The sequence below is a fragment of the Rhineura floridana genome, chromosome 15, assembly GCF_030035675.1.
Source record: "Rhineura floridana isolate rRhiFlo1 chromosome 15, rRhiFlo1.hap2, whole genome shotgun sequence".
In the NCBI taxonomy this organism is placed as follows: Eukaryota; Metazoa; Chordata; class Lepidosauria; order Squamata; family Rhineuridae; genus Rhineura; species Rhineura floridana.
The window spans coordinates 27902532-27920819 of record NC_084494.1 but is presented as its reverse complement, the minus strand read 5'-3'; the positions used below and the strand labels follow the sequence as shown (position 1 = coordinate 27920819).

At 43.6% G+C, this 18288-nt stretch overlaps 1 pseudogene; it reads left to right on the top strand.

Annotated features, from left to right (window-relative positions):
• The first annotated feature begins 17808 nt into the window (after nucleotides 1–17808).
• Nucleotides 17809–17926, top strand: LOC133371022 (5S ribosomal RNA; annotated as a pseudogene).
• Nucleotides 17927–18288: the final 362 nt, after the last annotated feature.

Below are 18288 nucleotides of genomic sequence, written 5' to 3'. Positions count from 1 at the left end.
AAACACCTAGGAACAAAAAAAAAAATCAGAACATAATATTTCTTAGAAAATTCCTTAGGACATAAGAATCTTGAAATTCCTTAGAACCTAAAAATATGGCCCTGTTTACATGTTACATTGAATGAGTGTACAAGCTGTGTTCCTGGGTACACAAGTAGTTGAGTTATCCACTCGTACAGTTGTTCTCACGTACATTCAGCAAGTATACATGTACCTGTGTACACAGTTTGTTCTGGGGACAACTCCAGGTGGTGATTTTTAAAATCACCATGTGTAGACTCTTTCTCAAGAACAGCTGAACTCGGGTACAGGTGACTTGTACCCAGGTACAGAACAACATGTGAACACCCCCTATAAGAAGAGCCTTGCTGAGGCACACAAAAGCATCTATACTTCAGCATCCTCTTTCCAACACACAAGCAGGGCATGAGCACAATTGGCCTGTGCTGCTGCTGTTATCCAGCAGCTGGTATTCTGATCCAGGAGGTAGTATAAACATTGTGGGGAGTACACCCCGAGAGCCTTATCCTCCACGAATGTATGTAATTCACCTTTTAAAGCCATTGAAGACTCATGTGCAAACATGCCTGGGTTTACGCCCCTTGTACACAGTGGGAGTTACTTCTGCACAAAAAATGCATTGGTGGAACTGTCTTCAGATATTCTTCGTCAGGGTTAAGTGAACACAGGAGGGAAGGCAGCAGGGTGGAGCTGCCCAGCCTTCTTAGAACCTTGGAAATTCAGTGTTCTAAAATGTGCAGGGAGCCTTCATAACTAACGAAGGTTCCCCACGCTAAACAGTCACCTTTCAATTCATGGAGAGTGATGAGAACAGTGAAAGGGGGACTGAGCTAGCACTTCCACCCTCCCTCATCCATTTACTTACACCTGATCTAGAATGCCTGATGTGGGCTGTGGTAGGAATCACCACCAGCTATGGTAGCAAACTCCAGAGTTTAACTATGTGCTGTGAGAAGAATTATGTGCTGTTGTGCAGTCCTCTTTTAAAGCCATGTAAGGCTTTTCAGGTTGGCTGGTTAAATCAAGCACATAATTCCATGTGAGAATTGGCTTTTTCATTCAGAGCATCCAAGTGGCACTTCAAAAAATGAAATGGGGAGGGGGAGAAATGCCATATTTTGGGTGGTATCAGTCATAATCAGAGTGGACCCCTTGTAATCAATGGTTGGTATTCAATGCTAGTCCTACTCAGGGTAGACCCACTGAAGTTAATAGATGTGACAAACTTAGATTTGTTAAGAAGGGAGTCAAAAAAGAGGAAGACTAAACAAGAGATGGATTGATTCCATAACAGAAGCTGCAGACCTGAACTTACACAATCTCAACAGGGTGGTTTACAACAGATGCTATTGGAGGTCGCTGGTTCATAGGGTCACCATAAGTCGTGATCGACTTGAAGGCACTTAACAACTCTAAATAGGACTTAGATGAATACAACCCAATGAATTTAAGTTAGTCATGTGAATCTATTTCAACTTTTCATTTTAGCTCAAGTCTTCTTGACACAGGACCTGGGATTTTTTTTTCCAAAACATGCTATGGCTTTGAGTTATGGGGCTTGATGGACATGAACTGACTGAGGAAGCAGACGCTTATGCCTCCCCACTAATACCTGCAAGGAGGCTGGCTGTAGCTGAGGTGTTGGCCTTGGAGAAGAAGCCAAGGTTGCACTGAAACAAGTTGGCACAAAGACTAAAGAAAGAGAAAGCTCCAGCCATCGTTCCCACCAGCATGAAGGCCCGGGCAACGTGGAAGTAGGCTATAAAGAGCAAAGAGAGAAGAGGGATGGATAAATCAGTGGGCTGTTACAACAGCACTGCAAAGGTCACACGCAATTACCTTTCCCCTAGGGATCGATATATCAATCTATTTCTGTTCCATGTCAGGTTTGCATGTGTTGTGTCCCATTTCTGAAGCAACCTGCATTTTCATTTGAAAAAACTTTACACAATGTTATATTCAATTAATATTTAAATGTCAATTTAAATATGGAGGTGGTGAGCATTGTTTTATGGTAGTGGTTCTGCTATTGATATCATATTGATCTCTGGGGTTGTTCCAGAGAGTAGCAACGGGGGGGGGCTATTACTTGGCAAGATGGGAATTAACTTGTAGCATTCCACAGGGGTCCATTCTGTTCCCCCTCCATGTTATTTAATATCTCTGTGAAGCTACTGGGATATGCCACTAGGAAAGGCAGCAGGTATAACATGTATTCTACGGAGTCCTGGGTATCTACAGCAGCTTATCAGAGGTTCCTCGGTGTCAAAGCCTGTCATGATGGAAGAAGCTTCTCTGAAAAAAAAAATTGCCCACCACCGCCAATCTTCTGCTCCAAAGCACAGCGTCATGGAATTGGTGGATGTGTCTTGAGACACCCAATTGATTCATATGGAGTGATGGTTGGACACAACAGTTCTGGTGGCCTTGAGAGTACTCAAAGGATTCTTTGCAATGTGATAATGATGTGCAGGGGTTCTTCAGGAGACAAGTTGATGCAGAAATGGATCCTTGAATTTTTATGTAGTGATTTTCCACTGCTATTTTTGGAAATTGATTTTAAAAATCTGCATCTGAAATATTGATATTAATATCGATATTTTTATCAACATTTCCTTCAGTGTTTCAATATTCCCTTTAATTTATCAACACTTCCTTTCAAAATACCAATATTAATATAATTTTTTTTCAGAGGAGGAAAACAGCAATGGCTTGTGGACAAAGAACAAATTTAAATCAATACCAGATTGTTATGTTGATGGAATGCTTTCAAACTGGCACCGGCCCATCCCATATATAGCTTTTTGTGTGTGGGACAGTACTCACTGGTACAGAATACTAGCATCTCATTTTTGTGCCCATCGCAGGCATGTATTGCTGGCACCCATGGCACTTTTATCAAGATGTGAGTACCGGCAACTCAATTTTTACACATATCAACAGTAGAGGTGTTATTCCTAGTAATACTGGACTGCCAGGGGACTGAAAGACCACAAACTATCCCACAAACAGCTGAAAACCTTAGAAGAACATCTCAAACTACTTTTGACTACCACACCTCTACTACTCCTAGCCTAGGACCGAGAAGACCTTACCTGGCAATTTCATCCCAACTGTACCACAAACAGATTCTATGCAACCTGCCCACAGCCCCAGGTGTGCATTCTTGATTATTACCCAGTGGTCTGTGCCCACAGCAATGATGTTGAAGAGGAGACTGAGGAAAGAGCAAACTACAGCGCCCAACTCCATGTTGCCCATCATCAGAAAGGTCAGGTCTGTGACTCCACAGCACAAATGAAATGATGAATCCAAGGAATGGAGGCATTCATGTTATTCAAAATGAGTTGCAGCCTGTGTTTGGGTCTGTGCTGCCCTTCTGAAGTGCCACTGCCCAATCAGCAACCAAGTATAGCTACTCCAAAGTTGCACATGTGGTGAGAGGCCTACAGCAGATTGTGCTGTCACAAACAGATGATGCCATCAGGCTGTGACAGGCATACTGCACATGTACAGCAACTCAGCCTATGTAATTTTTTTTAAAAAAACATTCAGTGTTCAGAGGTGGGAATGGAAGAATCTGTCCATTTTCATTCTCTACATTTCTCATTTGTCCAGTCTTTAATAATAATAATAATAATAATAATAGTAATAGCAATAACAACAACAACAACAACAACAATAATAATAATCATAATAATAATCATAATAAAAAGTCTCTTGATACCTGGAGGTCCCTAAGTGACTTACACAATGTTACAAGAAAAACTAATAAAACACACTATAAAAACATATCAATAAACAATAACAAAACAATAGCATTAGCCTCTCCGTGCAGCCACAGGAGTGTTTTGCAGCATATTAAAACAAAAATCTCCATCTATGAAATGCCTGACAGAAAAGGTATGTCTTTACCTGATACCGAAAAGATGACAATGAAGGTGCCAGGCAGACCTCATTGGGGAGCATATTCCACAGATGGGGAGCCACAACTGAAAAGGCCATCTTCCTTGTCACCATCCTCCGAGCCTCCCTCAGAGGGGGACAAGAAGAAGAGCTCAGAGGAAGATCTAAAGATTTGGGTATGTTCATATTGTCAGTCACTGCCAACCGAGTTGAAATAAGTAATTAGCAGATAACAGCCAGCAGGCGAGCCATAAATCTGTCAGGCTTGAGTTGAGGCTGAGAGAGCAGCAACTATAGCAAGTGTGAAAACCTGATGGGAAGAGCCGAGAGAAAGTAGAACAGATGAGTCCTTGAGGAGTCTAAAATCCAAGTATCGGAGATCCAATCAGGCAGGGCAGAGTCAAAGGCACGGGATCACGAGCAGGGCAGGCTGCAATCTGACACGGCGGCCCGATGTTTCCATCAAGAGCCCCAAGCCACTCACAGCCTTTTAAGCGCAGCATCTGAGGCCAGGTGTTTGCAATCAGCCTCCCCTCTTTCAAGAGCTTGTGGCACTTACAGACAGACAGACATTCTTTATTACGGTCAACGGCCCGTCAAAAGAGATAAAAAGTTTACAGACAATACGGCAAATTAGCTAAAATAAGGACTGAAACTACTAAAATAGTATAAAATCTACAGAGAGGAGTTAGAGGCAAATAACGATAGTTTACACTGAGCTGCATAGAAATACTTAGCAATTGGAATCAAATGGGTACTGTCCTTACCAGATAACAACAGTATCATCAGCTGTTCTGGAGATCTATTAGGAAACTTTGGGATGAGAGGTGTAATATATCGGACCCTTTCCTCCGCATATAATGGGCAGTCAAATAGAACATGGGAAAGGGATTCTACATGTCCTTCCTTGCACAGACATAAGCGTTGCGCTAGAGGTATACCCTTAAATCTGCCCTCCAGCAGCGCCGACTCTAGGCAGTTAAATTGTGCCTTAGAGAAGGCTAATCGATATTTAGGGTTCGTTAGAGCGTCTAGATAGGGAGCGTGCTTTATAAAATTGGAGCACAATTTGTGCTGAAGGGGAGAGCACGTTTTATCTGCAGCTTGCATTGTAGATTGTCTGTCGATGTCCTGTAGCCGGGACCTAATAATCTGCCCAGCCTTGCTGGGGTCTTGGGAGGAGAGAAATTCTATAGACAGGCCAAGGTAAGGCAGCTTATCTAAAAAACATTTCATCCAGGTGGAAAGGTACCCATCATCCCTTAGGAGCGACAAGTAGCCTGACAGGCATCCAAGAATAATTTTGGTCCAAAAGGTAAAGGCGAGGGACCACGTTTGGCATTCAATTGTGCTTGATCCCACCTCTATTCTTAAAGCAGCATTTGGTACCCAGTTCGGGACACCAAAGACTCGACGTAGGAAAATGGACAACACTGACTCAACAGAGGGATTAAAAGCATGTATCCAAAGTTGGACACCATACAGTAGTTGGGATAATATTTTGGCTCTGAACACCAGGATAGCTGCCGGAATATGTTGGCCCCCATTATTGTAGTAATACCTTATGATGCTCTTCATTGATGACCGAGCCGTCGCAACTGCCGCACGTATGTGTGGAATCCAGGAGAGGGAGGAGTGGAATATAATGCCTAAATACTTATAAGATCTAACTTGCTCAATAATGTGACCATTAATTTTCCAATTAGAAATTAAGGGAGATTTTACAAATGCTAAAATTTTGGTTTTTGAGAAATTAATCGTTAGGGAGTTCTCTGAGCAGTAGTTCATAAAGATCTTAGTCAGACGTTTAAGGCCGACTTTTGAGAAGGAGAGCAGAGCCGCATCGTCAGCATAAAGTAGGATTGGGCAGCTGCTTCCTCTAATTTTAGGCGGATGAAGGTCAGGCAAAAGGCATTTAGGGGCCAGATCATTCAAAAAGAGATTAAAAAGGAGAGGGGCCAGAACACAACCTTGTCTGACCCCTCTTGACGTAGTGACTGAATTGGAAAGATCTCCTTTTTGGCCGCAGCGAACACGAAGGGAGGTGTTCAAATGCAGATTATATATCAAAAACAACAGTCTCTTGTCAATGGATGTTTTAGCCAATTTGGCCCACAGAATATCCCTTGGTATAGAGTCAAACGCCAACTTCAGGTCGATAAAAGCAGCGTATAGACCACTCCCTACCTGATTCCGATATTTTTCGGCTAGGTGGTTTAATAGGAGGCAGTGGTCCATGACCGATTTGCCACTCCTGAAGCCTGCTTGTTCCCATCCTAATATGTTTTCCTCCTCTACCCAGTTGGACAGTTTCTTCTTTAAATAGATGGCATAAAGCTTTCCAATCACTGAAAGCAGGCTAATTGGCCTGTAGCTGGAGGGTTCAGTCCTAGGTCCTTTCTTATAGATAGGCACCACTATGGCTTCCTTCCAGGATTGTGGAAAGTGACCTTTGTTATTGACCAATGTGAATAGATTGGCCAGGATAGGTGCCCACCAATCTGGATGTGTTTTTAGAATCTCAGGGGGAAGGTTGTCACCACCTGGAGCTTTAGCCGGTCTTAGGTTTTTAATCATGTCCATTATTTCAGACTGCGTAACCGGGGGCCAATTAGGCAGAGTTTCACAGTCAACTGCTGACAGTGTCATCGGATAGGAATATTGTGCGTCCTTTTGGAAGTCCGCAAAATGTTGCTCCCAGACACTTGGAAGGATATTACAGGGGGCAGAATTAAAAGGTCTGATAGAGCCATTAACTAATGACCAGAATTTGGGGGGGGGTTTGTCCTTGGCTGCCTGTCTCAGGGACTCCCATCCTTTTTGTACTGCTTGCCGTTTTTTGATAACTAAAAGGGCCTTATATTTCCTTTTGGTCTTATAATAGGCCTCAGGCAAGACTTTGGCATTTTGATATCGATAGCGAAGATATATCTTTTTCAGTTGTCTCTTTAGATTTAAGCATTCATGATCATACCACCTATTTCGGCCTGCATATGCATTTGATCGTCTAAACATATTATTTGATACTAATAACGGTTGAAGTGACTCAACCAGGAAATCAAAAATATTTAACGATTTAGAAAGATCAGCGGAGTTTCCAAGAGACTCTTGTATGGTCTTAGCCAAGGGGGATGTCATGAATTCTGCTATTTTAGAGGCTACCAACTGGGTCCACATGGGGCGTTTATGATGGAAGTACAGTTGATTGACAACCGAATTGTATTCTGCCTCTAGCCCACAATTCGTCTTTAATCGCAGTGAAAGGGATAAAGGGAGGTGATTGCTGTCTAATTCTTTGCCGACTGAAAGATTCGTTATTAACTGCGTGAGATGGGGAGAGGTGATCGCATAATCGATCACACTACTTCCCCTGTTTGAAATAAATGTGTATTCCACGCAGGCATCAAGGGGCTTCAAGCCATTAAGAATGGTAAGGTTATGACAACCAACAATACGGGTCAAACATATCCCCGGGTAATTAATGCTATGGTCTTTAGAGGTTCTCTCTAACTCTGGAACTAGATGTATATTGGTTTCACCCCTCCAGAGCTTAGAAGCTAAGAGACTCTCATTGTTCTGCCCAATTCTTGCGTTAAGATCCCCCAAAATAATTAATGGAACTTTGGGGAATTGTGCCTCCAGCTCTGTAATATAATAATCTAAGTCCTCCCACACTGGATCCGTAAGTGCCCTGGAGGTAGCTGGAGGAATATAGACATTGATTAATAAGAGGGATAGCGTATCAAAAATCAGGTGAACAGCCATGGTGAGATTGTGGCATGGTGGAGTTCTAATACAATGAACATTTACTGCTATGGATATTAGGATTGCTAATCCTCCTTTAGGGCGTCACTTGGTTTTAGTTATTTGAGGCGCAGCTGGTTGGGATATAGAATTGAACCCGTCTATATTTAATTCACTGGTATACCAAGTCTCCTGCAGGCAAATTAGATCTTGGTGATTTAAAAAGTTAATAAAGGCTGGCGTATGTTGTTTAGCAGGCCAGCCAGCAGTGTTCCAGGACAGCAGGTGTACTGTACAATCAGTCCTTGGTAAGGTATGGTGATTACATATGGGATGAGTTGCCTCCAGTGAGGCTAGCCTTGGCTGAAGCGGTCAATATAGCACTTCAATGTGGTTCAAAAGGCCCAATTCATCCTTAAAGACTGCTCCAGAGGATGGACGTGAATTCGAGGTTGTAGCGTAGGTCAAGGATAATTCAGATGAGGAAGAGGTCGTATTAGAAGTAGAGGAAACAGACGTTCCCTCACTAGAGCTCTTATGTTGGTTTGTATCCGTGAGGTGCTGAATTAGGCAATAAAGTTTAATAACCGTGTCTCTCTCCAAGTCTGTTAGTTGGGTGCATAGATCTGCAAGTTGGATCTCTTCCGGTTCCAGCTCCCCGAGTAAGATCGAAAGCGATAGAGCTGGGACAGCTGAGGCGTCAGTCGGAGTTCGTTCCTTGTGCTGGGAGTAAACTGAGTTCAGGGTTACCTCTGTCTCCGAGCAGTATGGACTCGCTGGGCTTCCAGAGTAAGGCCATAGTAGTTCTGGGGGAGAGGAGTTGATATAGTATTGCTGTATCAATAAGCCTCTATAATGTAGTTCCTCTCTTACTCGGAAAATCTGGTTGGCTATTGCCGGGGAATGCAATACCACAATTAGATGCCATACTCCAGGTCTTGCAGATACATTAATCATGGATTTGATGTAATTAGTAGGTTGCCCAGGATGTAGAGACTGGGCAAAGCATTTGTCCAGGAAGGTTATACTTGGGAAGTTGGGCCAGCTTCTAGAAGTCCTGGAATTATAAGATAATACTAATTTTCCAGGCTGTAAGACCAGGTTCCAGGGACGAGGCTGCATTTTAGCAGATACTGTCTTTTTGTTCATTTGTGCCGACGCTATAATAGCACTCTCTTCCCCAGATATAAGTTCGCTGGATGAGACTCCTGTGGAATGTGTAGGAGATGCTTTCTGCTGGATGTTTTGTTTGGTTGACAATGTCGGCGCATACACTTCCATGGAGGAATCCGGTCCTTGTGGTCCGAGAAGTTTGAATAATGGTTTAAAGTTCATCTTTCTTTTTTTAGTTGCTAAAGTTTCTGTATTTTTATAGTTCTTGGATTTCTTGCCATTCTTTGTTTGTCTTATCTTTTCCCTCCCACAAGAAGCGACCTTGGGCTGCTGCCGTTTGTTCTTTTTCTTCCTTTTTTATTGTTAGCTGTTTCTCTTACAGGCTCCAGCTGCTCTAGAGAGGCAGGACCCGCCGCTACAGGAGCTGGGTGCTTTGGGGGGCCACATGCAAATTGTGGCCCCCAGGACTTCACCAGGGTGGTTAGAAGGCTGTTAGTTTCATTTATAAAGGATTTAATTAGTCTCAGTTCCTGCAGGATAATATGATGCCCATCTGTCCATTCCTTTATGAACGTCAGTAACATCAGCTACTGGAGAGGATGATTCAAAGGCTCCAAGGGACTTGATGGTGGAGTAGTTTTCACTGAACTGCTCATGAAATGAATCGATGGTGACGGTCTCCGAAGGAGGTATATCGTAAAGTGAGTTGAAGGAGTTAAATGAGCAATTAAAACCAGCATCTCGCAGCTCCTCGGCTAAACTTGGAGCTGTGACTTTGGCAGCATTCTTTGTATGGCTATTAACAGCAAGAGATTTCCCTAGTGACCATTCATGTGCCACTGCTGGTAAAGGGTCCTTAGCCTGAGAATACTGCATGGTTTGAAGGGGATACACTGCATCCTGCATTCGTGGGAAATAATTAGTTATCTTGGGTTGCCATTTGTTTAAGCCTTTTCCGTTCTCCATGACAGGCTCTTCTCCTCTCTCAGTTGCTAAGGTCATTTTACTTATTCGAGCCGTTGCTTAACATATGACACTAAGGCACTTGCACCCTTCGCTCCCGTGTGAGTTACGTTGTTTATCTGTGTCTTTATACAAGCTTGGCCTCAAGGCCGAGACACTTTGAGAGGGAGCAGAGTAATTGCTCTTACATGAGTTGCATATACTGCAGCAGTTCCCCAGATTAATGGCGGCAATTAGCCCAGATGTATGAGGCTTCTGTTTACTCTACTTCCTCTCTTTATTTGCTTTTACTTATAGCCTTCTGGGGCTAGCAAGCAGCTTGCGTATAAAAGGCTCAGAATTCACGGATATGATAGATAAGAGCACGTATTTAATGCAAAGTCCTAGTAACTACAGGAGATTTCAGATAAGCGTCTTACCGGAAGACGATCCTTGCCCCGCCTCCGCTTGTGGCACTTAAACGGGCCAACTGCCTTCGTTGTTCCAACATCCTTTGGTGTCTCCTCTGTGCTGGGGTTAGCGTAGCTTCCTGGTCTCTCTCTGAATCTGACAGGATGGCTCCAGAAGGATCCTACTCCTTGTCTGAGGGCGAAGGGTCTTGAGCTGCTCATCCCTTCTCCTGGGTCTAAAAGTCTCCCATTCCCCTTCATCCTCTGTTGAGTCCTTTGAGGGAGGCATGACACATATTGGGAGATGTGTTCCAGAAGATATTGGGGTCCTGAGCTGTAAAGAGCTTTATAGATCAAAACCAGCACTTTGAATTGGGCTTGGAAGTGTACAGCCAGCCAGTGCAATTGGAACAGGATGGGTGTTATATGCTCTGTTTGCCTTGAACTTGTCAACAATCGGGCCCCTGCATTCTGCACTAATTGAAGCTTCCAAACCATTTTCAAAGGCAGCCCCACGTAAAGTGCATTCCAATAATCCAACCTTGAGGAAACCAGAACACAGATTACTGTAGCCAGGTTATCCCTGTCCAGAGAGGGTCGCAGTTGGGCCACCACCCTAAGGTGATGGAAGACACTCCGCACTACTGAGGTCACCTGTTCCCAAGTGACAGCTGTGGATCCAGGAGAAATAGAGGTCTCCACATGTCTGCAACAATTTGCATTTTTTTTATCCTCATGGAAATTATTCAGCATTTTAGTGCAATTTATCTTAATAAACACGTTTTTGCATGCAGTTTTGGCTAATGTACCCATTTTTACAAGCAATTTCTTCTAATACAATGCATTTCTGTGTGCTGTTTTCACTTAATCATTTTTATGTACATTTGCCCTAATATATGCAGCTGGTTAGTTGGAAAACTGCATTGCAAACTTCAGACAAGTGCAAATTTTGAAGGATGGCTATGTTTCATTGCTCATATTGTTTTGGACACTGCAGATTTGATCATTTGGGCTTTAAACACAAACTGAAATCCATTTCTCCTTCTCTTTTTATCTTGCAAGATAAAAAACTAGGCCCTCCTTCCTTACCCTGCTCTAGGGTTGCCAGGTCTCCGGTTTTCACCCAGAGACTCCTTATCGGGTCTCACTAGGAAGTGCAGCTCATGGAAAGCTGGAGATAGATCCTTTTTCTACTTCCTGCCAGTTACACTTCCCACAACCCCTTGCAAGTGACACGGTGTGGCTTCACTCCCAAGACACTCCAGGAAGCACAGCAGGCAGGATGCTGAGGAGAGAGCCTTGCACTGCTGTGAGTGGTGTAGATGGGCTCTTTATTAAAAAAGCAAGGGGATAAATGGAAAACCCTTGGCCACCTCATAAGGTTAAGTAAACCCCTCCTGAAAACTTTGGAGTAATTTGTAGACTCCCTTAAGAGAGGATGAATCCTGCCATGTTTCAAAAGGATAGCTGCATTATTTTTTCTTGCAATGGCAGCCTTTACCATTTTAAAGTGGTTTAAAAAAGTTCAATTCAATTAAAATATTTTTTGCTGGGGCAAAAGAGCAGTGCGCATGTGGCTGCATGTAGGTCAATGGAGTGTGAGATTTTTGCATGCAGTTATAATAATAATAATAATAAAATTTTATTTTTAGGCCGCCTATCTGGCTGAGTGAACAGCCACTCTAGGCGGCGTACATAATTAATTTTAAAATACAGTTATAAAACACAAATAAATACAATTATCACATATTCAGTTTACCCCCATCTGTACACTATAAAACTAAAATTAACTAGGGGTTCTATATGCCCGCTGAAATAGCCATGTTTTTAGTCCTTTACGGAAACCTACCAAGGAAGGGACATGGCGTAGATCGTATGGCAGTGAGTTCCAGAGGGTGGGGGCCACAACCGAGAATGCCCTCTCTCTGGTCTGCACCAGTCTAGCTGTTTTAACTGGTGGGACCGAGAGGTCTTGGGAGGCTGATCTCGTCAGGCGGCATACTTGGTGATGCTGGAGGCGCTCCTTTAGACCGAAACCGTGTAGTTGAGCATCGGTTTGGGCTGGGGGGGAGGAATTCAAACTGATTGACTTTTGCTATGACCTGTGATTGGTTTCCATGTGGGTATGTTTAGTTGGAAATCCAAACTAGTCATTGACAGAAAATGGGGTGCCATGGTGGCACTAATCACATTGGCTGAAACATTTTAAGGCACTGTTTGCCAACCAAGAGGCTCAACTCCACATAGCTGCTTTTGAATTATTTTCTGTAGGACAGCAATCACGTCTTTCCAAGAGAAGATCTCATCAAAAAAGAGACTTGAAAATGGATCAGGAATTTCCTACTGCAGACAATGGGTGGTCCATTCATGTGGCTAGCACCTGCTTCCTTAAATGTTGATCATAGCTGTCACTCACTCATTGGCTAAAATCACTGAAAGGTGAGAGCAGGCTAGTTTCTCATGAAACGAATGGGCAAAATAGTGACTGCACTTTTGACCTCTTATTCCAGGGTCTACCATGGCTAAAGACGTGGCATTTGTTTGTTTGTTTAACAAAATGTATGTATCACCTGATTGTAAGAAAACCTCTAAGCAGTTTACAAGAAACATTAAAATGATTAATAAAAACAGTTAAAAACAAGTAATTAAAAATATTTAAAAGACAATTAAAACAGCAGGGGTGTAGTGGTTAAGGTGCTCGACTACAATCTGGGAAACCAGGGTTGGAATCCCCACACAGCCATGAAGCTCACTAGGTGACCTTGGGCCAGTCACTGCCGCTAAACCTCAGAGGGAGACACCACCTCTGAATACCGCTTACCATGAAAACCCTATTCATAGGGTCACCATAAGTTGGGATCGACTTGAAGGCAGTCCATTTCCAAACTAAAGCACACCAGCTAAGAGCTGTCCAAGGTGCTGAACCTATTCCAGTATCTTGGACAGCTCCTTGAAAGTTCAGACTAAACCCCAGAGTGGATTCCACTGTCCAACTGACAGCAGCCACCAGCCACCACTGACAGCAACATCTACGTGTCTGGATACCCTTGCTCAAAAGAAATGTTTTTAGCATTGGCTGAAAAGAATATAGGGAAGGCACTTGCCAGATTGCAATTGGCAGGGAATTCCAAAGTGTATGTGCTGGCACACTAAAAATCATTTCCTACAAGTGTGGAACAAGTATTATGTGGCATCTGTAACAGTGCCAGTTCTGTCCTCCAGATGTTGTGGACTACAACTCCCATCAGCCCCCACCAGCATGACCAATGATCAGGGATAATGGGAGTAGCAGTCCACAACATCTGAAGGGTACCACATTGGCTAGTCCTGCTCTACAGTATTCAATAAACGGATTCCAACGAACTATGAAGATATCTTTTTCTTGGTGTTGTTGTTTTCCTCTTTATTCTTATATAAAGCATCAATATTGCCTTTGAGGCAACGGTACAGTCATTTCCTCCAGATCCAACTCGCCCCAATACAGGCTCAGTCTGTGCCCCACCCTATAAATATCACTCCAGATGTCATCCCAAATAGCAGCATGGCTCTTCCTCCTGCTCATGCTGACTCAGCATGTAATTGGTAAGCAAGCCAACCTATCAGGAGAGAAAAGGGATTGCTTAGGGCAATAGATGGGGTAGGGTAAACAACATCTGAGATATCTGAACACTGACTCCTCACCATGTCATTGGGGCAGTGGAATCCACTCTGGGATTTAGTCTGAACTTTCAAGGAGCTGTGCAACATGCTTTTAGCTTTAGGACTACAACCCAGAGTGGATTCCGTTGCCCCACTGACACTGAGCCATCAGCTGCCACACTCTCATTGCTATTGTCCAGCCACTGGAGTCAGAAAACCTTGACAGAGCTGAGCATGTTGTGCCTTGAGGAGAGGAGAGGAAGGAGAACCAGGACACCCATTTTCAAATATTGGCAGGGCTGTTCCTCAGAAGAATGGGCAACTTGTTCTCTGTTTCTTCAGAGGACAGGATTAGAACCCATAAGTGGGAACTGCCTGGAAGCAGATTCAGTTCAAACTGTTGGAGAATCTCCCGAAGATCTGCTTGACAGTGGGAAAGACTGCCTTGAGAAGTGGTGGGCTCTCCTTTATTTGAGGGCACTTAAGCAGAGACTAAATGCTCACCTCTCAGGGATGCTCTAATTGCATCCTGCTAGTTTTATTGTGTGCAGGGAAACTTACACCAGGGAAAACATCAAACAAGTGAGCCTCCACCTGAAGCCTAAGTGGGACAGTCCCAGGCGGGCAACTCCATAATTATGCCAAGCAGGTAGATCAGCACTAACCGTTCTGTAATAACATCCCTGATGGATCAGACCAAAGGCCCATCAAGTCCAACATACTGTTCTCACAATGGGAATCCCATAAGGAGAACTTGATGAGAATCAATAAGGAGAATGGGAAACTCATAAGGAGAACTTGAGCGCAACAGCAGCTCTCCCTGCTTGTGATTCCCAGCAACTGGTATACTTAAGACCTCATCGAGTGGAGGTAAAACATAGCCATAATGGCTAGAAGGCACTGATAGCATTACCCTTCACAGTTTTCTCTAATCCTCTTTTAAGGCCATCTGAGTTGGTGGCCATCACTATAGCATGTGTGTGTGTGTGTGTGTGTGTGTGTGTGTGTGTGTGTGTGTGTGTGTGAGAGAGAGAGAGAGAGAGAGAGAGAGAGAGAGAGAGAGAGAGAGAGAGAGAGAGAGAGAGAGAGAATTCCATAGTTTAGTTATGCACTAGAAGGAAGGAAAGAATCCATCTGGGACTAGGGTTGCCAGGTTCCTGGCCTGAGAATGATCCTGTATCTTTAAGAGAAGAGAAAGTCAGCCAAGTGCAGGTGTTCTTGCAACACTGTAATGAGGAAAACCACAAGGTGGAATTCTCCCTTTCCCCTGCACAACTTTTAAAGACACAGAAGACCTCTTGTAGGCTGGGCCTGGCAACCAAGAGGTCTCCTGTATCCTTAAAAGTTGTGTAGGAGGAAGAAAGAATTCCACCTTGTGGTTTTTCTCATTACAGGGTTGCAAGGACACCTGCACTTGGCTGACTTTCTCTTCTCCTAAAGATACAGGATCAGTCTCAGGCCAGGAACCTGGGAGACCTATGGGAAGGATAAACACGTAAATAAAAGGAGTATATTTCGGCAGGTCCCATTTTGCACATACTCACCAGTTATAAGGAACAGAGGAATGCAGGCCCAGCCCAAAAAAGACGACCATCCATAATTGCTCATTGACCATGCCTTTCCTGAGAAGGTGATAACAAAGAAGACCATCGCAACTGTGGACAAAAGGCCTAGGAACACACAGATAGAGACAAATCCTTAGAACAATAAAATTCCTAAGAAGATTAATTCCTTAGAATGAAAGAATATTGAATTATTTAGAGCCTAAGAATATAAGAGGAGCCCTGCTGGATAAGACCAAAGACCTGTCGAGTCTAGCATCCTGTTTCCTTATAGTGGCCAGCCGCATCCCTCTAGAAAGGCCACAAGCAGGGCATAAGCACAATTGTCCTCTCCTGCTGTTGTATTCCAGCAACTGGCATTCTGATCCTGGGGATAGTATAACCATCATGACTAGTACCCTTCAGTAGACATATCCTCTATGAATTTGTCTAATCGCTTTTTAATGCCATTTTAGGCTGCAATTCTACACAAATGGGAGTAAGCCCCATTGAACACAATGGGAGTTACTTCTGAGCAAAACATTCATAAATTGAGCTGCCTTTGGGCATTCAACATCAGGGTTAAGAAGACACCTCCCAATCCACCCGGGGCCCCAATCCACCCCATAAATCAGGTCAACCTGACCTGAGCCAGATCTGGTCCCAAAGTAGTTCAGGGACAGAGCTCGTGTTTAATTAGTTTTTTAAAAAAAGAAAAAAAAGAATGAACTATTTATACAGCTGGGAAGGGGTGAGGGAAGGAAATATTATGTCTCCTTCACCCCACAATCAAGAGCAATGAGTTCAATCCTTCTGGGTGCTCCTTTGCCAATGGTTTTATGCAGGGAAGGCATGCTTCCAAAAGAACCCCACAGGATCAATGAGACATCAGTCCCATGGGATGGTGCTTAGGAATGAGTTATCAACAGGAATGAGAATCAGGCAGAGTTGAGCTCCTACCTTCTCCCAGGAAGATGCAGCCAATGGTTGCAATGGTTGATTTTTCTGCTCAGTGCCTGCCTCTCCTTTCTGCCTGATGCCCATGACATTCCCAGAGTGGTCTGGGCCACCCAACTTGCAGTGATCTGGGGCTGTCTCAACCAGACTTGACTGATGCCCAGTTCCCCCTGAATCAGCCGATTTGGTTTGGGACTCATCCGAATCTGGTGCATAACCCTAGTAAACACATAAGGGAAGGCAGCAGGGTGGAACTTCTAACATGTTTTAGAACCCTGGGTTCTAAAACACACAGGGACCCTTCATGAGTGCAGGAGGTTCTCCACATCAGAGGTTCATCCTCCCACTCATGAAGGGTGATTAGAACAGCAAGAAAAAGAAAAAGCCAACCTTGAAAGGTAGACTTAGGTAGACTTCAGGGGACCATTTCCATCAGGACTATGGCATGAGAGGATAGGATTAACTTTCCTTCCCTGCAGCTGCTTTTTCCAGGGTTTGTTTGTGTTTCTAAACCAAGATTGTGATCCCATTTGAGAATGCCTCATTTGGCCCTTTCCATTCAGGGAATCAAGCAGAACATCCAAGCAGCATTTCAAAATGGAAACTGGAAAATGTTGAAAAAAGGGTAGTATCCAGTGTTAGTCTTACTCAGAGTAGATTCGTTGAAAGTCATAGACCTGCCTAACTTGGGTCCATTAATTTTAATGGGTCTACTCTGCGTAGAACCTCACATTGCAATGTATTCATTTAGTTTTGTCAAATTTCAGGTGGTACCAGTCAAAATCCGAGTGGGCCCATTGTAGTCCATGGACTTTAGTAAGTCCTGGTCATTGATTTCAATGGGTCTATACAGAGCATGACTTAGATGGATTCAACCCATAGAATATTATATGGACTTTTCATTTCAGCCCAAGTCTTCTTGGCATAGGATCTGGAGAATTTTTTCAAACACAAGCTATGGCTTTGAATTATAGGGCTTGGGGGGGGTTGAACTGACTATGGAAGCAGATGCTTATGACCCCCCATCCCATAATACCTGCTAAGAGATTGGCTATAGCTGAGGCCTTGGCCTTGGAGAAGCTGCCAATTTGGCAGTGAAGCAAGATGGCAGAAAGACAAAGAAAAGACACAACTCCAGCAATCATCGCCAATATCATGAAGGCTCGGGTAACATGGAATAATTCTTTAGGGAGTGAAAAGAGAGACAGGGGAGGACATTAAGAGTAACAATGGGATTATACAATAGCACTGCAGAGGTCTCATGTAATACCTCCCCCCATGGATGGACAGATCAGTCTAGTTCTTCTCCATGTCAGTTTTTCATCTGCTCTCTCATTTCTAACATAATCTGTAATTTTTAAAAAAAGAAATCCTACCTAAATATTTAAATATGGTGGGGCCATTTCATAGTATTGGTTCCTCTCCTACCTTTGGGGTCAGTTACTGAAAGTCGTAATACAGGGGTATTGCCAGTGTCTAGTCATGGTGGAAACAGCATCTCTGACAAACAATTTGCCCACAAATACCAATCTTCTGTCTACAGCCACACTACCTGAACACGCCCAATTTCATCTGATCTCGGAAGCTAAGAAAGGCCAGGCTTGGTTCATACTTGGATGGGAGACCGCCTGGGAACACCAGGTGCCGTAGGCTTAGAGGAAGGCAATGGTAAACCACCTCTGAATACCTCTTACCATGAAAACCCTATGAATATATCCAAGACAGATTCATAGGGCTGCCGTAAGTCATAATCGACTTGAAGGCATATAACAATGACAAACCAATCTTCTGCTGTAATGCACAGCTTCACAGAAGTTATAGGTGTGTTGTGAGACTAGTGATGGGGGAGAAATTGGATTCAGTTTGCATTTCAAGCCAAATCTATCAAATTCACACTTTCTAAAACAATCTGAGAAGTGAAACAGAGCCATCCTTCGAAATCTGCATTTTTTCCTGAATTTTGCAATGCAGTTCTCTAACCAATGTTTGCATTCATAGATTAGGGGAAAGTCTGC